This window comes from Microtus oregoni, unplaced genomic scaffold, assembly GCF_018167655.1.
Source record: "Microtus oregoni isolate MIOR12 unplaced genomic scaffold, Mior012 000040F_ref0000088, whole genome shotgun sequence".
NCBI classification, from domain to species: domain Eukaryota; kingdom Metazoa; phylum Chordata; class Mammalia; order Rodentia; family Cricetidae; genus Microtus; species Microtus oregoni.
In genome coordinates this window covers 18,037,496-18,053,865 of record NW_024543207.1, presented here as the reverse complement: position 1 = coordinate 18,053,865, position 16,370 = coordinate 18,037,496, and the positions used below count along the sequence as shown (strand labels likewise).

Sequence of the window (16,370 nt, the reverse complement as noted above, 5' to 3'; positions counted from 1 at the left end):
ACCATCTCCTACCTTCTCTTTCTGGAGAAAAGAAAAAGCCATTTCTGTTGGAATCACTCGTGAATGTGGCGCTAGCACAGCAGGGGTGCTGATCCCTGTGTTAAAATCACATCTCAGTCGGGAAAGTTGCTCGGCAATAGAGGGCTGCCCTGGTGTTATTAAGGACACCGAGTTAACCCTCAGCTCCGTCGCCCAGAAAATGGCTGTGTTTCTGGAAGTTTTTGCATTATCACTCTCCTGGGTGCTTTTTAAACAATTTTTTGCAAGCCACTCTTGTGAAATTTTAATGCCAGTGGTATGTTACATTCTTCACGTGGGATGTGTATATGTATGTGTAAATTTAATACCTTATCAAGATCCAGGGTCTGACCAAAGGACTGCATGGTTGCGATGAAGAATTCATAGTTTAAGATATTGAAACCTAAGGCTTAGACAGGGTTCTCAGCCTGTGGGTCACGACCCTTTCACAGGGGTCGCCTAAGGCCATCAGAAAATACAGATATTTGCTTTATGATTCATAATCGTAGCAAAATTAGAGTTGTGATGTAGCAATGGAAATAATTTTGTGGTTGGGGGTCACTACAACACTAGGAACTGTATTAGGCTCACAGGTATTGAGGAGGTTAAGAACCACTGCCTTAGAGAGTATCTGTGGAGAAGGACATACTAGCCAGGGGCTAAAGCTGCCAGGAAATGCCCTCCTCCACACAGGGCTATTCCCCCAAGGATGGGCTTTCCCCATTTTTCTGTAATTGAGATAATCACCACTCAGTCACCACCACCTTCCTAGACACAGGTCCTTTCTCTGGATGCTTTAGAGTGCCCAGCAGATCGGAGTTCGAGCCCTCGGGTCTGGAAAGGTTTCATTTTCTTTTTGATGACAAAGCAAGGGTCCCAATCTTCATGGGGCTCACTCTTTTGAGGAAAGTTCATGTCCAAACTCATGATGGGTTTTCAGGTGTCACGCGCATGGTTTGCATGAAGGGACAGTTCCACATACATAAAGACAGCACCCTGATATCAAAAATAATGTAATTCCATGGCGTCCTCAGTAAATGTAAGAGGCAGAACATTGGGGTGGTTGACTGAGAAACAAAAATCACATTTAAATATAAGTCCAAGAGGGCAGGATAATATATGATTTTGTTCGCATATAATTGTCAGCTGTTCCTGACATGTCATAGTTTTCCATAGCATTTGTTGAATGAACAACTGTCTATTATTCAGTAAATGAGGTAGGGAGACCCCAGCTCCAATGGAGTAGATCATATGGACATGGGAGATTTCATTCATTCAAATAAGGAATTAGGGCTCTCTCGGGAAGTTTTTGGCAGTATCCATGGCCACCTACGTGGAGCTCAGTACCAAAGCCAAGATGCCCATCATGGGCCTGGGCACCTGGCAGTCTCCTCCAGGCAAAGTCAAGGAAGCTGTGAAGGTGGCCATTGATGCTGGATATCGCCACATTGACTGCGTCTATGCCTATTACAATGAACATGAAGTGGGGGAAGCCATCCAGGAGAAGATCAAGGAGAAGGCCGTGAAGCGGGAGGACCTCTTCATTGTCAGCTAGTTGTGGCCCACCTGCTTTGAGAGAAAACTGCTTAAGGAAGCCTTTCAAAAGACCCTCACGGATCTGAAACTGGACTATCTGGACCTCTATCTTATCCACTGGCCACAGGGACTTCAGCCTGGAAAGGAGTTATTCCCCAAGGACGCTCAAGGCAATGTCCTCACCAGTAAAATAACATTCTTGGATGCTTGGGAGGTCATGGAGGAACTGGTGGATGAAGGGTTAGTGAAAGCCCTGGGGGTCTCCAACTTCAACCACTTCCAGATTGAAAGGATCCTGAACAAGCCTGGACTGAAACATAAGCCAGTGACCAATCAGGTCGAGTGCCACCCATACCTCACTCAGGAAAAACTGATTCAGTACTGTCACTCCAAGGGTATCAGTGTCACAGCCTACAGTCCCCTGGGCTCTCCAGACAGGCCTTTCTTGGGCCAAGCCAGAAGACCCGTCACTACTAGAGGACCCTAAGATTAAAGAGATTGCTGCCAAGCACAAGAAAACCTCAGCCCAGGTTCTGATTCGGTTCCACATCCAGAGAAACGTGATAGTGATCCCCAAGTCTGCGACACCAGCACGTATACACGAGAACTTTCAGATCTTTGACTTCTAGTTGAGTGACCAGGAGATGGCCACCATCCTGGGCTTCAACAGAAACTGGAGGGCCTGCCTGCTGCCTGAGACAATAAACATGGAAGAATTCCCCTACAACGCAGAATATTGAAGCTAAACCGCCCGATGAGCCGTCCATCTTTGCTGACACACACCTCACTCACCCTGGAGTCCTATTTGAGCAGAGACCGCCTGACTTTGTGCTCTAGGCAATGCTGTACTTAAATCCTCATGGTGAACCAAGGACAGACTGTCTTGCAACGATAACGACTCTGAGAAACAAATGGACATTTCTTTTACTTACTTGATCTGACCAAATGTATGTCAAAAAACGTTGGTGGATATAAGGATAGAACAATAAAAATGATAGTAGTAACAAGCATGTCCAACAAATAAGAAATTAGAATCCCCGCTAGTCATGATGGGTTCTCTGTGACCTACTCAGTATCCAAAAACAGGAACGTGTGGAGTGTGAGGAGAACAGGAAGGCAGGCCGGTGAATGTAACTATAAACATAGGAACACAAAACATATGTTTCATAGCCAGTGACTGTGCGGAACTCCGGGGAGTGTTGGCAAGGCACAGAGGGAGCACAATCTCAGGGACACTTGAGGGGTCACCTGACGCCTTAACAGGAGCATAAGGAGCAGGTGTGGGCAGTAGGCAGGGAGCAGGAGAAACACATGGACAAAGAGCCTGAGCGTGGATTCGTGGCAGAGCTGGGGGATTTTACCCGGAAGGTCGGCCTCCAGGGCAGAGCTATGGGACAGAACAGGGAAGAATGTAGTAGACACGGCCAAATGGAAAGTGTTCAGGACAGGGTAGAGGTAACCTTCCTTGAAGAGGTACCTCCAGACCTTGAAGGAGCAGCTAATATGTCCTTTTGACATTGCTGTCTGGAGAACAGATGACTACAGAGGTGACAGGCGTTTGGGTCATCAGTAAGAGAGACAAAACCAACTGCTCAGAACACTCAGAAGCCAAGTGAGGAGTAGAGGGACCATTGGGAGGGCAACTTGAAAGGAATTAGTGTCTCTAAAAGGATGTTTAGTGGTGGCTTGTGGTTACTTCCTCACGTAGGTGAGGGACAAGAGCAACACAAAAGCTTGTCAACACATTTTAGAAATTTATCTTTAAAGGGACTATGAGAGGATGGAGGTGCCTATGCTAAGCTGGGAGTTGACTCATCTGCTGAGAAGAAGGATGCTACAGGAAGGGTGGTGCAGACGGAGCTATGATGTGGAGTCTAGAGTCTTCCTGCCAGGGGGATCTGAGAAGCAAGGCGATGGTCCAGCTCTGTGTGGTTTTCTGATGCTCGCATGTGGACTTAAAATGTGTTTTCTTGAAAGCTGTGGAATTTGCCGTCAAATTTGATCAGAGTGCATTCCGAACACGTAATTTAAAGTGATTCTGGTCTGTTTAGTCCTGTTGTTCTCCCAAAGTGATTCTGATGCCAGGCACATCTTTTCCTCATCAGCATCCTTCACTGTGGTGATTGCTGGAGGAATCCTTGAAGTATGAAAACCATTCCTTCTCACAATTACAGAATTTTAATGTTTCTGTCAGGAAAGTGGCTCTCAAGGCCTCCTCTCTACAGGAAGCCCAGCATTGCCTGGCTCTGTTCCTTCCCAATGCAAAGATGTTTTGAGTTCCATTCTCCTTATAGTAACATAAACACAAAAATGTAAAACAAAAAAAAAATAGAAATTTTTTTATTAGTTGCCAAATGGAATGTCTGCTCTTTATTGTGAATCTTTTGTCTGTTTGTTTGTTTGTTTGTTTGTTTTTCAAGATGGGGTTTCTCTGTGTAGCTTTGGTGTCCTGGAACTCACTCTGAGGCTGGCCACGAACTCCCAAAGATCCATCTGCTTCTGTGCTGAGATTAAAGGTGTGCTCCACCACTGCCAGGCCTTATTATGACTCTTAAAAGGTCATTATCTCTAGACAAATTCATCTATCAGTGTTAGTCTTGATTTTCAAAACATCTACTAGTTCTCTTCTTGATGACTTTAGTGATTAGATTTATTGTCATCTGTGTCCACTTTGGCAGTATTTTTTTCTTCATGTTTCAGAGTTTTAGTGGCCTTAGATGGATTGCTATTTTCTGGATGGCCTACAAAGCCCTCAGAAAATGAGGAATTGTATTGGTTTGTCCCAGAATGAAGATATGTTAGGACTTCTAATTTACTTATTTTTATCATTGAGAGTCTCAAAGGAAGTACAGCCCTTTGGTCTTATTTTCTTTGTAACCTGGAAAAGTGTGGGTCAAGTCCACCATATTGAAAGCATCTGGCTGGATAGTAGCAAGAAAAAGAAACTGGATCTCATCAAAGGAATATATTTCCTTTTAGAATGCATTTGATTGGATATAGAGAACACCAGATGATATAAACATAAACCGCATGTTACTTCTTCAGGAAAGATCAGTATTTGTGAGTCAAAAAATGACAAATACATGGCTTGTGGGTCTTTATGCCACGCTGGTGCAGTGAGTTTCTCTGACGGGTTTGCCAGGAAGCAGCTGTGGTCGTTTGAATGTAGCCGGCCCCCATGATCTCTTAGGGAGTGACACTGTTAGGACATGTGACTTTGTTGGAGTGAATATGATCTTGTTGGAGGAAATGTGTCACTGTGGGGAGGACTTTGAGGTTTCCTGTGCTCGAGATACCACCCAGTGTCTCAGTTGACTTCCTGTTGCCTGCAAGATATAGAACTCCCAGTTAATCCTCCAGAACCACATCTGCCTGCAGGCTACCATTCTCTCCACCATGATGATAGAATGGACTGAAACTCAAAGCAAGCCCCCTCAATTAAATGTTTTCCTTATAAGAGTCGCTGTGCTCATGGTGTCTCTTCACAGCAATGGGAACCCTAACGAAGACACAGACGTTATGATGTGATGAGTTAAGTTGGTACTCTTGAGTAAGGCCTGCATGGGAGTGAGAAGAGCAGGAGTGCAGAGAGGGGCAACATGGACAGGCGTGGAGGCGTGGGGTCAAGCCAAGTCACAGAATAACCAAAGTGCGATATCCATCACAGTTGATTCAACTAAGGGGAAAACACTGGACTTCTGCCCCTGTATTTATTGATCACGGTACTCCTCACAGCTCTGGGAGATAGAAGGGAAGATGGGAATGCGTGATAGAAAATAAAACCCCAGAAAATAGAGATGTTTCCAGTTCCTGTGGGCAAATACTGGAGAAGCTGCCATGGGAAATGGAGATGTGGCAGGAAAGCAGGGTGGAGGAGAGCCCACTGCTCAACTGAGAAGTCTGCCACCAGAGTCTACGGCAGTGTGCTCTGAGCAGGTTCGCTGACCTTCCCTGCTATGGAGCAGTCCTTCAGTGCTGCCCACCCAGTGTTAGGGCAGCCCTGTTAGCTGGGGGTGCAGGCTTCCATACGCCTCCTGTTCTGCAGATGCCAACCACGCTTATGTATTCATGATGATGGCCGCCTGCACTGATGAAAACCGAGTGTGAACAAAGGGGCTCAAGCAGGACAAAAGCACTCCCTACCAGGAGACCCAGAAACTTGGTCTCTTTTCACAAAGTCAGGAACTAAAGGCAGTCCTGCCTAGATAGCAAGCGTTGTCTCAGATAATAGCCAAAGAGGAGACCCGAGTAGCTGACCCAAACCCAGTGAGCACAGAGCTGTGCCTGGGAGGACTGAGCCTTCTTTGGCCAGCCTGAGCAGTGTTAATATATCTTCATCTTACTTGACATCTTCCATAAGCAACAGTTACACAAAGTAAGAGGAACTGTGAGTCTAGTACAGTCAACAGAGGTGGATCACTAAGAAACACCTAGAAGCAAAAATAGTATTTGTAAATTTGTACAAGATGTTTATGTAGAAATACCATGTATCCATGTTTGTAAATGTTGAGCACAACCCAAATCTCACTTCATCTGCTCCGGTTTTCCCTTTCCAAACGATGGCTTCTTGGTTCATCTTTCTGTATATACAGGCTTCCATCCCAGACCTTCCAAAGGCCTTAATGCTTAATCTTCATAATCTTTCTCTTGAGGCCTTGACTTCTAGGTTCATTCAGAGAGGCTGATGACCTTTCTGCCAGGACTCGGGTTGGCGGTGACAATGCTCTGTCCAAGGCCCTACTGGGCAGCCCAGTAGAGTACAGAACAGGTCTCCAGATCATAGCTTACATAGTCTTCCTTTCGCTCTCTGGATTGTATGATAACAGAGCGTTTGAGGTCTGGTCACTTCTAAATTCTCTGTTGATTTTCCTTATCTTTGGTAACACCTTTGTAAATGGACACTTAAGGGGGTTATCTCTTTGCACATGCTGTTTTCTGGGGCTGTGACTTTCTGGAGGCATTGAGAGAGCAGATTATTGCTTCATGTGACAGTGCACACAGAGAGGTCATTCCTGCCACCACTGCATTGCTCCTTCTCAGCATTTATCAGGACGATCCACATAGCAAGTCCACTTCATTTCATTGCACATTTTGTTTAATTAAATGAATTGTTATATTCACTTTGTTGGAACTCTGTTTGGTCAGTGAGGTGGTTTCTAGGCTATGATCCCAGTACTCAAGAAGATATTGTAAAATTTCGAGTTAAATACGTCAGTGCTTGGTATCTGCCAAATCTCCAGCTCCCTTGAAGGCTGTCTTGAAGGAACTCCTGGTTCCTGCATTCAATTGCAGTGTGTTCTCCTGTTGACCTCGTTTGCAAACCTGGGATTTAGTTGTTGCTGAGAGCCACCCCTGCTTAAAATCAAGATTTAAATTCAAAATTTAGGTTGCAATTTTGAATTAGAACTGAATATTGTGAAATTATGTAGCACTCAACGTTCACGGTGACTGCTGACATCGAGTAGTAAGTCACTGTGGTTGGTTATCTAGGGGTGACATAAAATACTTGATTACTTTGAATATTTGATTTCAACATATCATGGTGAGTGCTAGTTACGACTACTAAGTTTTTGGAACATAATGTGTAAGCTGTTTTAACCTTCCTGGTAACATACTAAAAATCCCTAGAAGGTTCTTTGATCCTTGGAGCTTTGTAAGGAATTCATGACAGTGACATACTGCAGGCATTGTGGATCAAGGAATCTGTGCTAGTGCTTTTATTTATCCTAGTGAACTCTGTAGTGTTTGAGGAAGAGGGCGCTGCCTGTCAGGAACCTTCCTTCAGCTGCACCCATCCTACTCTTCCTCACAGAGACAGAGCTTTGATGACTCTCCAGGGGCAGATTGTGGGACAATCATCTGGGAAGCACAGTGACTAAGATTAACATCTCTGCTCTCCTGAGGACACTGCTGTGTGGCAGTGTTCCATCACCTCAGGATCTTACAAGCTTTCTGCTTCCTCTTCTGCACTGATTTGCGAGTCTTGTGGGGAGGTGTGATGTAGCTATCCCATTTATGGCTGAACACTTCAGGGCTCTGGCATACAGGAATCCACAGTGCCTGGAAATGCATGCCCAGGACCTTCACAAGATCAAGCCAGACTAAAACTTCTAGCGTGGATCAAAGGGGTTTTAATGACTGTCTCATTTCGGGCCATAGTCATCTTCAGTAATAAGTGACATTTCTCAGAAAGGGGTGCCAGTCCCACATTCTAAAACATCCAAGTTTTATTCTTTGAGTATGTTTGCTGGGAATGTGTAAATTAATTATTTTCTTCTTAAACTTATTTTGTGGCCCAGTGAGGTAGCTCAGTGAGCAAATGTGTTTGTTCTACAAACCTGAAGATCTGAGTCCAGTTCTTGGATCTTAAGGTAGAAAGAGAGAACACACTCCCAAAGGGTATCCTATGACCTCCACATGCACATGTGTGTCTACACACAGAATATATCAATTAATTTAAAAAAAGAAAAATACATTGTCACGTTGATAGGGACCAATTGTGTCAACATGGACTTCATGTGTTGAAGTAGTGACTCCACATAAGACTTTTTTTGGACACGAGGTCTTTGAATGATATCTAGGGTAAGATAAAAGGTTAGAGTTGCCTCTAATACTAGTTGTTTGATGAAAAGGATGTCAGAACACTGATACTTGCAGGGCACTTACAGAAACAAGGCTATGCAAGGTGTCACTGTATTAATGTCCCCTTCAAAAAGTAGACTGGAATTTAATCACCTTTTAAATAGTGGTCAGTGGAAAGTCTATGAAGTGGTGAGGCCATGGTGCATGGTGGATCTACCTTAGTGTTGTAGGAGTCTGCTTGTTCAGTCCCAGCTCCCAGACTTGAGATAACCACAAAGAAACTGTGTTAATTAAATCACTGCTTGGCCTATTAGCTCTAGCTTCTTATTGGCTAGCTCTTACATCTTAATTTAACCCATTTCTATTAATTTGTGTATTGCCATGTGGCTGTGGCTTACCAGCAAGGTTCTGGCTCATTTGTTCCTGGTGGCCGCTACGTGGCTTCTCCTGACTCCACCTTCCTTTTCCCAGCATTCAGTTTAGTTTCCCCCACCTATCTCTATTCTGCTATTTGCAGACCCAAGACAGCTTCTTTATTCATTAACCAATAAAACCGTCACATATACAGATGACCTTCCCACACCACCTTAGTGGGCACCTCTGTGCCACTTTAAGCCACTGTAAGACTGCAAATGCAGCCTCCTTTGCCCCCTTGCCACCTATCTTCCACCTTTATAGGCACGGCATGATCCTAGGAAGGATGTAGCAGTTGAGGTTCCACTCCGGACTCCAAAATCACCAAACTCATTGGCACCTTGGCTCCAACTTTCTAGTCTGTTTTGCTGAGATCTGAGAGCTTCATTTGGACTATAAATTATATAGAGTGATGTATTCTGCCATTACCAGTGTGGATGGATAATACAACACACGGTGAAGTGCAATAACAAGACAGTCGTTTGCAGGCTAGAGAGAAGCTCAGCTTAGCTTGCTCATGCCATGATGTTGGCCTTAGACGATAGATAGATAGATAGATAGATAGATAGATAGATAGATAGATAGATAGATAGATAGATATAGATAGATGAAAGATAGATAATAGATAGATAGACAGACAGACAGATGATAGATAGATGATAGATAGATAGATAGATAGATAGATAGATAGATAGATAGATAGATGATATAGGTAGACAGACAGACAGATAGATACTATGTTGAAAGGTATGTTTGGGCATGCACATACTTTGGACTGTGGTCTCTGTCTACTTGAGGATACAGCTGCAGCCACACCATAGTAGTAGCACAGGAGAAGTTGAATGGTGTTCTAGGTAAAACAGATGCATATTCTCTTACAGAAATTACCCAGAGGTCATAGGGAGGCATCAGTGTGTTTTAGACCTTGCCTTCATGTGCTCACAGGAATGGGTAGACCGAGGAGGATGGCAGGTGCTTGAGGTGACTCAGAAAGAACCTTCTGGCGAGTCAGAGTGCTGTATAGTGCTTTTCAGCCTCTCGTCCTATGGGAGAAACTGCGTACAGGCATCCCCTTTCAAAAGCACTGTTGTTAACTGCTCTGTTTTTTCTACCCTCAAATGGTTTCAATTACAGATCAAAACATCTGTTGCCTGTTTGGTTGTTTGTTTGTTTGTTTGGTTGGTTGGTTTTGTTTTTTTGAGACAGGGTATCTCTGTGTAGCCCCAGCTGTCCTGGAACTCACTTTGTAGACCAAGCTGGCTTCAAACTCACAGAGATCCTCCTGCCTCTGCCCCCTCCCCCCGAGTGCTGGGATTAAAAGCATGTGCCACCACCCAGCTGTTTGTTTTTGGTTCCCGTGTGGCTGTATGCTGCCTGTTTTGATCAGAAGGAAGAGAATATTCCAATTCAAAGCCAGCTGAAGAAGCCAGAGCACTCCATGTCTTTCGCCGTCCTTGGGAATCAGAGACAGCAGGACCACACTGCTCTCCTGGGAGCATGCTTCCTAATACCATGTTTTCCACCTTGAAGATTGACCATGCTACAATTTGTTGTTGCCCGTGTGCTTGTGCACAGCCCCCATTGTTCTGTGACCTTCAGTGCAAATACAGCTAGATCATCTACTAAGTGTACAGATACAGCCTTAAGGATTTTTCCAGTCATAGTGGGGCACTATTTATCTATTAAGTGGTAATGAATAAAGCAGGTGGCATTTAAATGAAGCTACCTTTGGTTGATTCAGATTAATTAGAGTTAAATTAATGAAAAATGTGTTCAGGTTTTCTTGAAAAAAATTAAATCTGCCAAAATTATCATAACAAAACAAATTATATAGTTCCTTGGAAAAGCGTATTAAGGACTAGCAAAATTGGGATTGTATGAACAATATACTTACATGCTTATATATGTCTGAAAACCACTGAGATGTATCAGTTAAAATGGATCCTGCTCAGACAATAAACTGTTCCCATAGGAGCAAGAATTTAGAAAAGCACAGAAACCAGCATCAAGGGGTTTCTTAGTGTTCTGGAGACCACTTGTCTCCTGGGTCTCTCAAACAGGAGCTGGAACACCATTGGATATCATAGACTTTCAACGTCTAAGGACATGGTGACCTCTATTGGTTGTCAGTAGCGATGTAAAGTGCAAGCAACCATTACTGGATCATAAAATATCTGATGTGAACACCAACATATTGTGAGTGTGTGTGTGCCAGAAGGCATTGTGAGGAGACAGGGTCCCAGCTCCATGAAGACCAACTCTCACGGAAGGGCCATGTGCTCTCGGATGCTGGGAGACTGGGCCCCGGAGCCGGTTTGGAGAACAGGGGAATGAGGAGGGAAGTGCCTGATAGTACTGCTTGGTAAAATAGGTCATCTGTTAAAAGGAAACAACTTGCCCCATTCTTGGATACAAGATGTGGAAAATATGGGCTGTGTTCCTAGCAGTTCCTTCTCTTTTAACTTCTACCACAAAAGCCTGTGAATGCCCATAAAGTGTGGTATGGCTTAAAAAAAAAGAAAAAGAGGCATTCTCACACAGAACTGAACAGGATGCAGGTATGAAATTGTCAAAGAATAGACACAATAGAAGTTAAAACACATATTTAAATTACTGTTTCTGTAGTTCTCTTTTCTTTTTAATCTCTGTAAGTTCTTTGTTGCATTCACGGGTTATATCTTCCCCTTCCCACAGTGCAGCCCGTGGCTAAGGTGGTCCTGTTAGCTTGAACTCAGATCTAGAATGCACTGGACATCACCAGAGTTGTGGCCCCTTCTCTACAGAAAGTAGGAGCCGAGAGTCATAAGGGAGCTTTGTGTACTCTTCTTCCTCGGAGTTCTGAGTACTGGGGATGCTGACTTTTTTATCTTTCTGCATGTTCTGATCTGTCCATCAGAGTGCCCTGCTCTTAGCAGGTTCATATTTACAGCTGCTGAGCTGTGAAATGTCTGGGTTTTTGTGTGATTCAGTCAGTGTCCCCATTTTGAGGGAAAGCTGTGCTCTCAATGACATTGTCTGTAGGGAGAGCCAGCTACAAGATCATGTTGATCTTCTAGACGCCATACTTCCTTTAAGTAAGCATTGATCTTCTAGACTTCATACTTCCTTTAAGTAAGCTTCCAGGTCGCTCCAGAGAGGAGTAAATGGTTATGAAGGCACCCTCCCTGCTGACTACCCACTGCACTGGAACTGAGCACTAGCTCTGTGGTGCCGTTCTATAGCCTAAATATAGCTAGAAATAGCCCAGTGGCCTCAAAGAGACACGGGAAAGAGTGTAGAGGAGTGTAACACAAACAGTCATCATAGCACTGTCTACTGTGTGATGGTAATTCCCCTAGGAATCAGATTGCATTTGACTCCTCATTTTCAGTTTTAACCCAAGGCCTTGACAGCAGCCACTGTTGAGGCTGCTGAGCCTTCTGTTTCCTTCCTCTTTCGTTTAGAAGGATTTTAAATTAGAGTAGGGTTCTAACACCCGGCCAAGTACCTGTGGCCATTGTTAACCAAAGAATCCTTGCTTCTTTGTGAATGTGGCTCTTCTGCAAGCCCATGCTATGTTCATGCACATCTCTGAGGATCAGTGAGAAGGTTTGACAGATCTTCCACCTTTATATCAAGCAGAGGCAGGGATTGGAAGAGCTGTGGGCACAGCAGACTTCTATGGGCTGTCCTGGCACAACGCAATTTCACAGATTCCAGACATGAACCTCACACAATTTGAAGATGTAGTTTTAACCCGGGAGGGGGGAGGGTAAACCTGGCCTGGCATTATTACCTGAAACGTTTTTTTCTTTTTCTTCCAAACCATTTCCGAGGAGGCTAACTTCCCTGTCCTGTTTTCTAACAGAGGTGATGGTAGCTAAGTGAGACAAGATAAAAGAGACAGACAGTATGATGCTATCAAAGAAACCAAACACTGTGAAAATAAGAGTTTTTGTTATATACTGTGTTTGGCAGCCTTTTGGAAAATAGAAGGCTTTGATGTGATTTTTGAGAAGCAAAATCTTAACCTAATCATTTCTTCCACACCTTGGGTTTGATATGAAATCATATGACTGAATCAATTTGAAAGAAAAATGGCTCAGGATGTTAGTTAGGTGCTATTGAAATTCCACAGTCAGTTCTGTTAGCCATAGCATATGGTCTACCAAGACAAAGTCAGGTATCAGAAAGGATATTTCATAAGTGTCACATCAGAAAAAAAAACTCCCATCATATTTTATTTGGGATTAACTCTTTGTCATTTACTTCTTGAACACCTTTTGTGTGTTTGCAAGTAAAACTCAGAAGATGCACTCCTAATTATTGGTACTCAGGAAGTGTTGAAAAGCATCGAGAGTGAATGGTGGGGTCTGGAAAGAGAGATCAGAAATCAAGAGCTGTTGCAGAGGACCCAGTTTCTGATAGCACACCCTACATTGAGCAGCTCATTGAGCAGGTTGGATTGGGGATCCAACACCTATGGTCTCCTTGGACACTGGTGTCATATACACGTGTGTGTGTATGTGCATGCACACACACAAATAGATAAAATAAGTCTTTAAGAAAAAAAAGAATCAACATCTTGAAGGAAGTTCTTCAAATCCATGGCTAGGCAGATACACACTGCTGCCTCACAAGCCCCACTTAGCACAGACAGACAGGCTTCCATTAATGAAAGCTAAGGAAAGTTCTTAATTTTGTGTGTAAGTGTGTGTATGTGTTTCTACATTCATGTGCACATGAATGTATATGTGTGTGGTCATATGTGTGTGTGAACCTGTGTATGTGTGTTTATGTGTATGTTTATGTATGTGTAAAGGCATGTGTGCATAGGTATGTGTATATAGTGTACATGTATATATGTATGTGTGTTGTGTGTACTATGAGCATGTGTGTGTATGCATATATGTGCCTGTGTGGAGACCACAGGTCAAAAAGGGTCAAGTGTCTCCCCAATTGCTCCCTATTTCATTCTTTTTTTTTTAAATTTATTTATTTATTAAGGATTTCTGCCTCGTCCCCACAACCGCTTCCCATTTCCCTCCCCCTTCCCCGATCAAGTCCCCCCCCCCATCTGCTCGAAGAGCAATCAGGGTTCCCTGACCTGTGGGAAGCCCAAGGACTGCCCACCTCTATCCAGGTCTCGTAAGGTGAGCATTCAAACTGCCTAGGCTCCCACAAAGCCAGTACATGCAGTAGAAAACCTATTTCATTCTTTATGTCCCTACACTGAACCTGAAGGTTGCTTACCAGACAGAACTGGCTGACAGGTGGATTCCAGGAGCCCTCTTTGCCTCCTCCACTCATTGTCATGATTACAGAAGCATGCCACTGTGCCCAGTTTTCACTGGATTCTGGGGGGTCAAACTCAGGTCTTCCTGCTTACACCGTAAGCACTGTACCAACCGAGCCATCTCTCCTGTTCCATAATTTCTTACTGGACAGGAATCATTTGACTGGTCAGCCACACAGGCAATGTGAATGGACCCAGATGTTCTCAGGGCACACCCAGGCTTCAGTCTGCCATTAGGGGTCTGATCCGGAGTCGGCATTCCCAAAGCAGCCTGCCCCCCAGGCATGGGGTAGAGGATAGCTAAGGTAATGAAGAGAAGAACAGGCCTCTGCCCCACAGTTCTGTGGTGACAGGGTCCTCCAGCGGAGCTAGTTCTGCAGCCTAGAAGCACTCTTTTGATACCTTGGGTTTAATCCCAGTGTGAAGCCTGACAGCCATGTCACTTGTCAACAATTGTCCTGGACGCTGTGGGACAGATGTACCACCCACTGGAAGGACAACTTCTCTTCTGACAAAGAGGAAATGAGTGGGCAGTGTAACCTGAGGAGAAAACAGAGAAGAGCCTGTGCCTTGGCATTGGGTGGGGCTCTGCATTGGCTGCACTCACGCCCCCTGCTGGGAAGGCTGGGGCACAGGCGGTGGCTTTGCTCACTTCTGTTGCTTACCTTGGGTTCATATTCTGGAGGAGTTGAACTCCCAAAAGCTTGCTATTTGTGTTGAAGGCACTTTGAGAGGAAGAAGGGAGTCAGCTCTCACAAATGATAACTCAGTTGCTTTGTTATTGCTTCAGATGTACGCAATGAGGAAAGAGTTGGTGTTTTCTCAGTGAGCAGCGAAGCTTTTCTTCCTTCCTGCATTTTTTGGCGCTCCATTCTTCAAAGATGTTCCAGCGATGATGAGGTCTGAGTAATCCTGAGCAAACCACATGGTCATTTCACAGAGGCTAAATATAGCGGGGTCTGTGAATGGCGTGCGACTGTACGTGAACAGATCAGACTTGTTCAGCTGCAAGTGGAGTCCCTCAAGCAGAACGTTAAAATGGTCTTCTAGCTGGGCACAGTAAATCACACTTTTGATCCCAGCACTTGGGAGGCAGAGACAGGCAGATCTTCGTGGTCTCTACAAAGTGAGTTCCAGCACAGCCCTCGCTACACAGTGAGACCCTGTCTTGAAAAACAAACAAACAACAACAAAGAATATCTTCGAGACTTCCCACTTGCTCCAGCGTTGGCACTCACAGAGGCTGTGTAACAACGGCAAGAACGAGAGCCCTCCAGGCTAGGAAATGTGTGGACACAACACCGAAATAGGTCTCATCGCTCTCAGGGACCTCTGACCTGGTACACACACTCATAGATGATGAAGACATATGCCATCCACACGGCACTTGTGTTTTACATGGGAAAATCATATGAAACCCTTGTGTATATGGGCCACACGTGTGGTTCATGTGGGGATACTGGCACACACACTGCACATGTATGCCACATCAATTACATGTCCTCCTCATGCATATAGCACGTAAAGAAAAGCACACAGAGGTGGACATAACATTACTATTTTAGCTATCTGTACTACTGGAGTAGAGATAAAACACGGATGCACGAAAGAGCCTCTCAGAGGTGAGCTGTGAGACTGAGATTGATGAGCCACCCCGTCCAATAGCTGTGGTCTTGTGAGTCACGTGGGGCAGCACCAAAGGCCCCTCTAAGCCCATAGGGCTCGTTGTAGAGTCTATGGAGTACCAACAGCAACTCAGAAACAAGTTTATCAATCCATTCTTCTCATCTTAACTCTCCCCTGCCTACCTCTCAATTTCCTGCATTCCCCAGGACTTTAGGGTACTTAGAACCAACATGTCATTTCCTTCTGTCTCCACAGCCTGTCAAGAGATAAGAAAAGGCATTAGACAGAAGGAAAAATAAGAAACATGGCCACCTTTATTGTCACTGTCCCTTTAGAAACACACTTAAATATGTCCCCTGCTTACTCCCAGATGAGGTCTTCTACAGCCTTGTTGAGAGACACGCCATGGCTGGGAACGTAGCACATGCTAGTGCCTGCTCTTTAGGGAAGGCAAGCCGCATAGTGTCTGTGCTTTACTCCTGGAAACCATCAGATGAAAGCATGTTGGTCAGACAGAATGAAGGGACAGCACCCGTGATTCCGTGGGGTTTGAATCCGAAAGAACTTTGAAGAAATGGGATAAAGCTCCTGCCTGCTTTGTTGAGTGGCACATGATGCTAGCATTGCTGGGGAACACGAAGTCTTTGGAAACAATGCCCTTTCTGATGCCACTGAAGCCGCAAGAGACTTGCCATGTTTAATGGTCATGTGGTGTGTCTGCCCATATCCTCGATAGACCTACAAATTCAACCCTGAGTCCTAAGGAGCTTGCAGCCTGTGAATTATGTGTCAGACAAGAGCATCCTGGGAAGGCCATTGTCACCCCCTGCTGATGGGAATACAAAGGGAATATGTCTTAAGAGCAAATTTGTAACATAAATCAAGAACTTAAAATATGCGTGGCTTTTAACTTCTTATA

General features: G+C 44.5%; 1 protein-coding gene and 1 pseudogene across 1 annotated transcript in view; both read left to right on the top strand.

Moving 5' to 3' along the window:
- Positions 1-16,370, top strand: part of Adcy2 (adenylate cyclase 2) — a 333,563-nt gene that overhangs the window by 173,415 nt on the left and 143,778 nt on the right. The window lies entirely within an intron of this gene.
- LOC121433646 lies at positions 1,340-2,540 on the top strand (annotated as a pseudogene).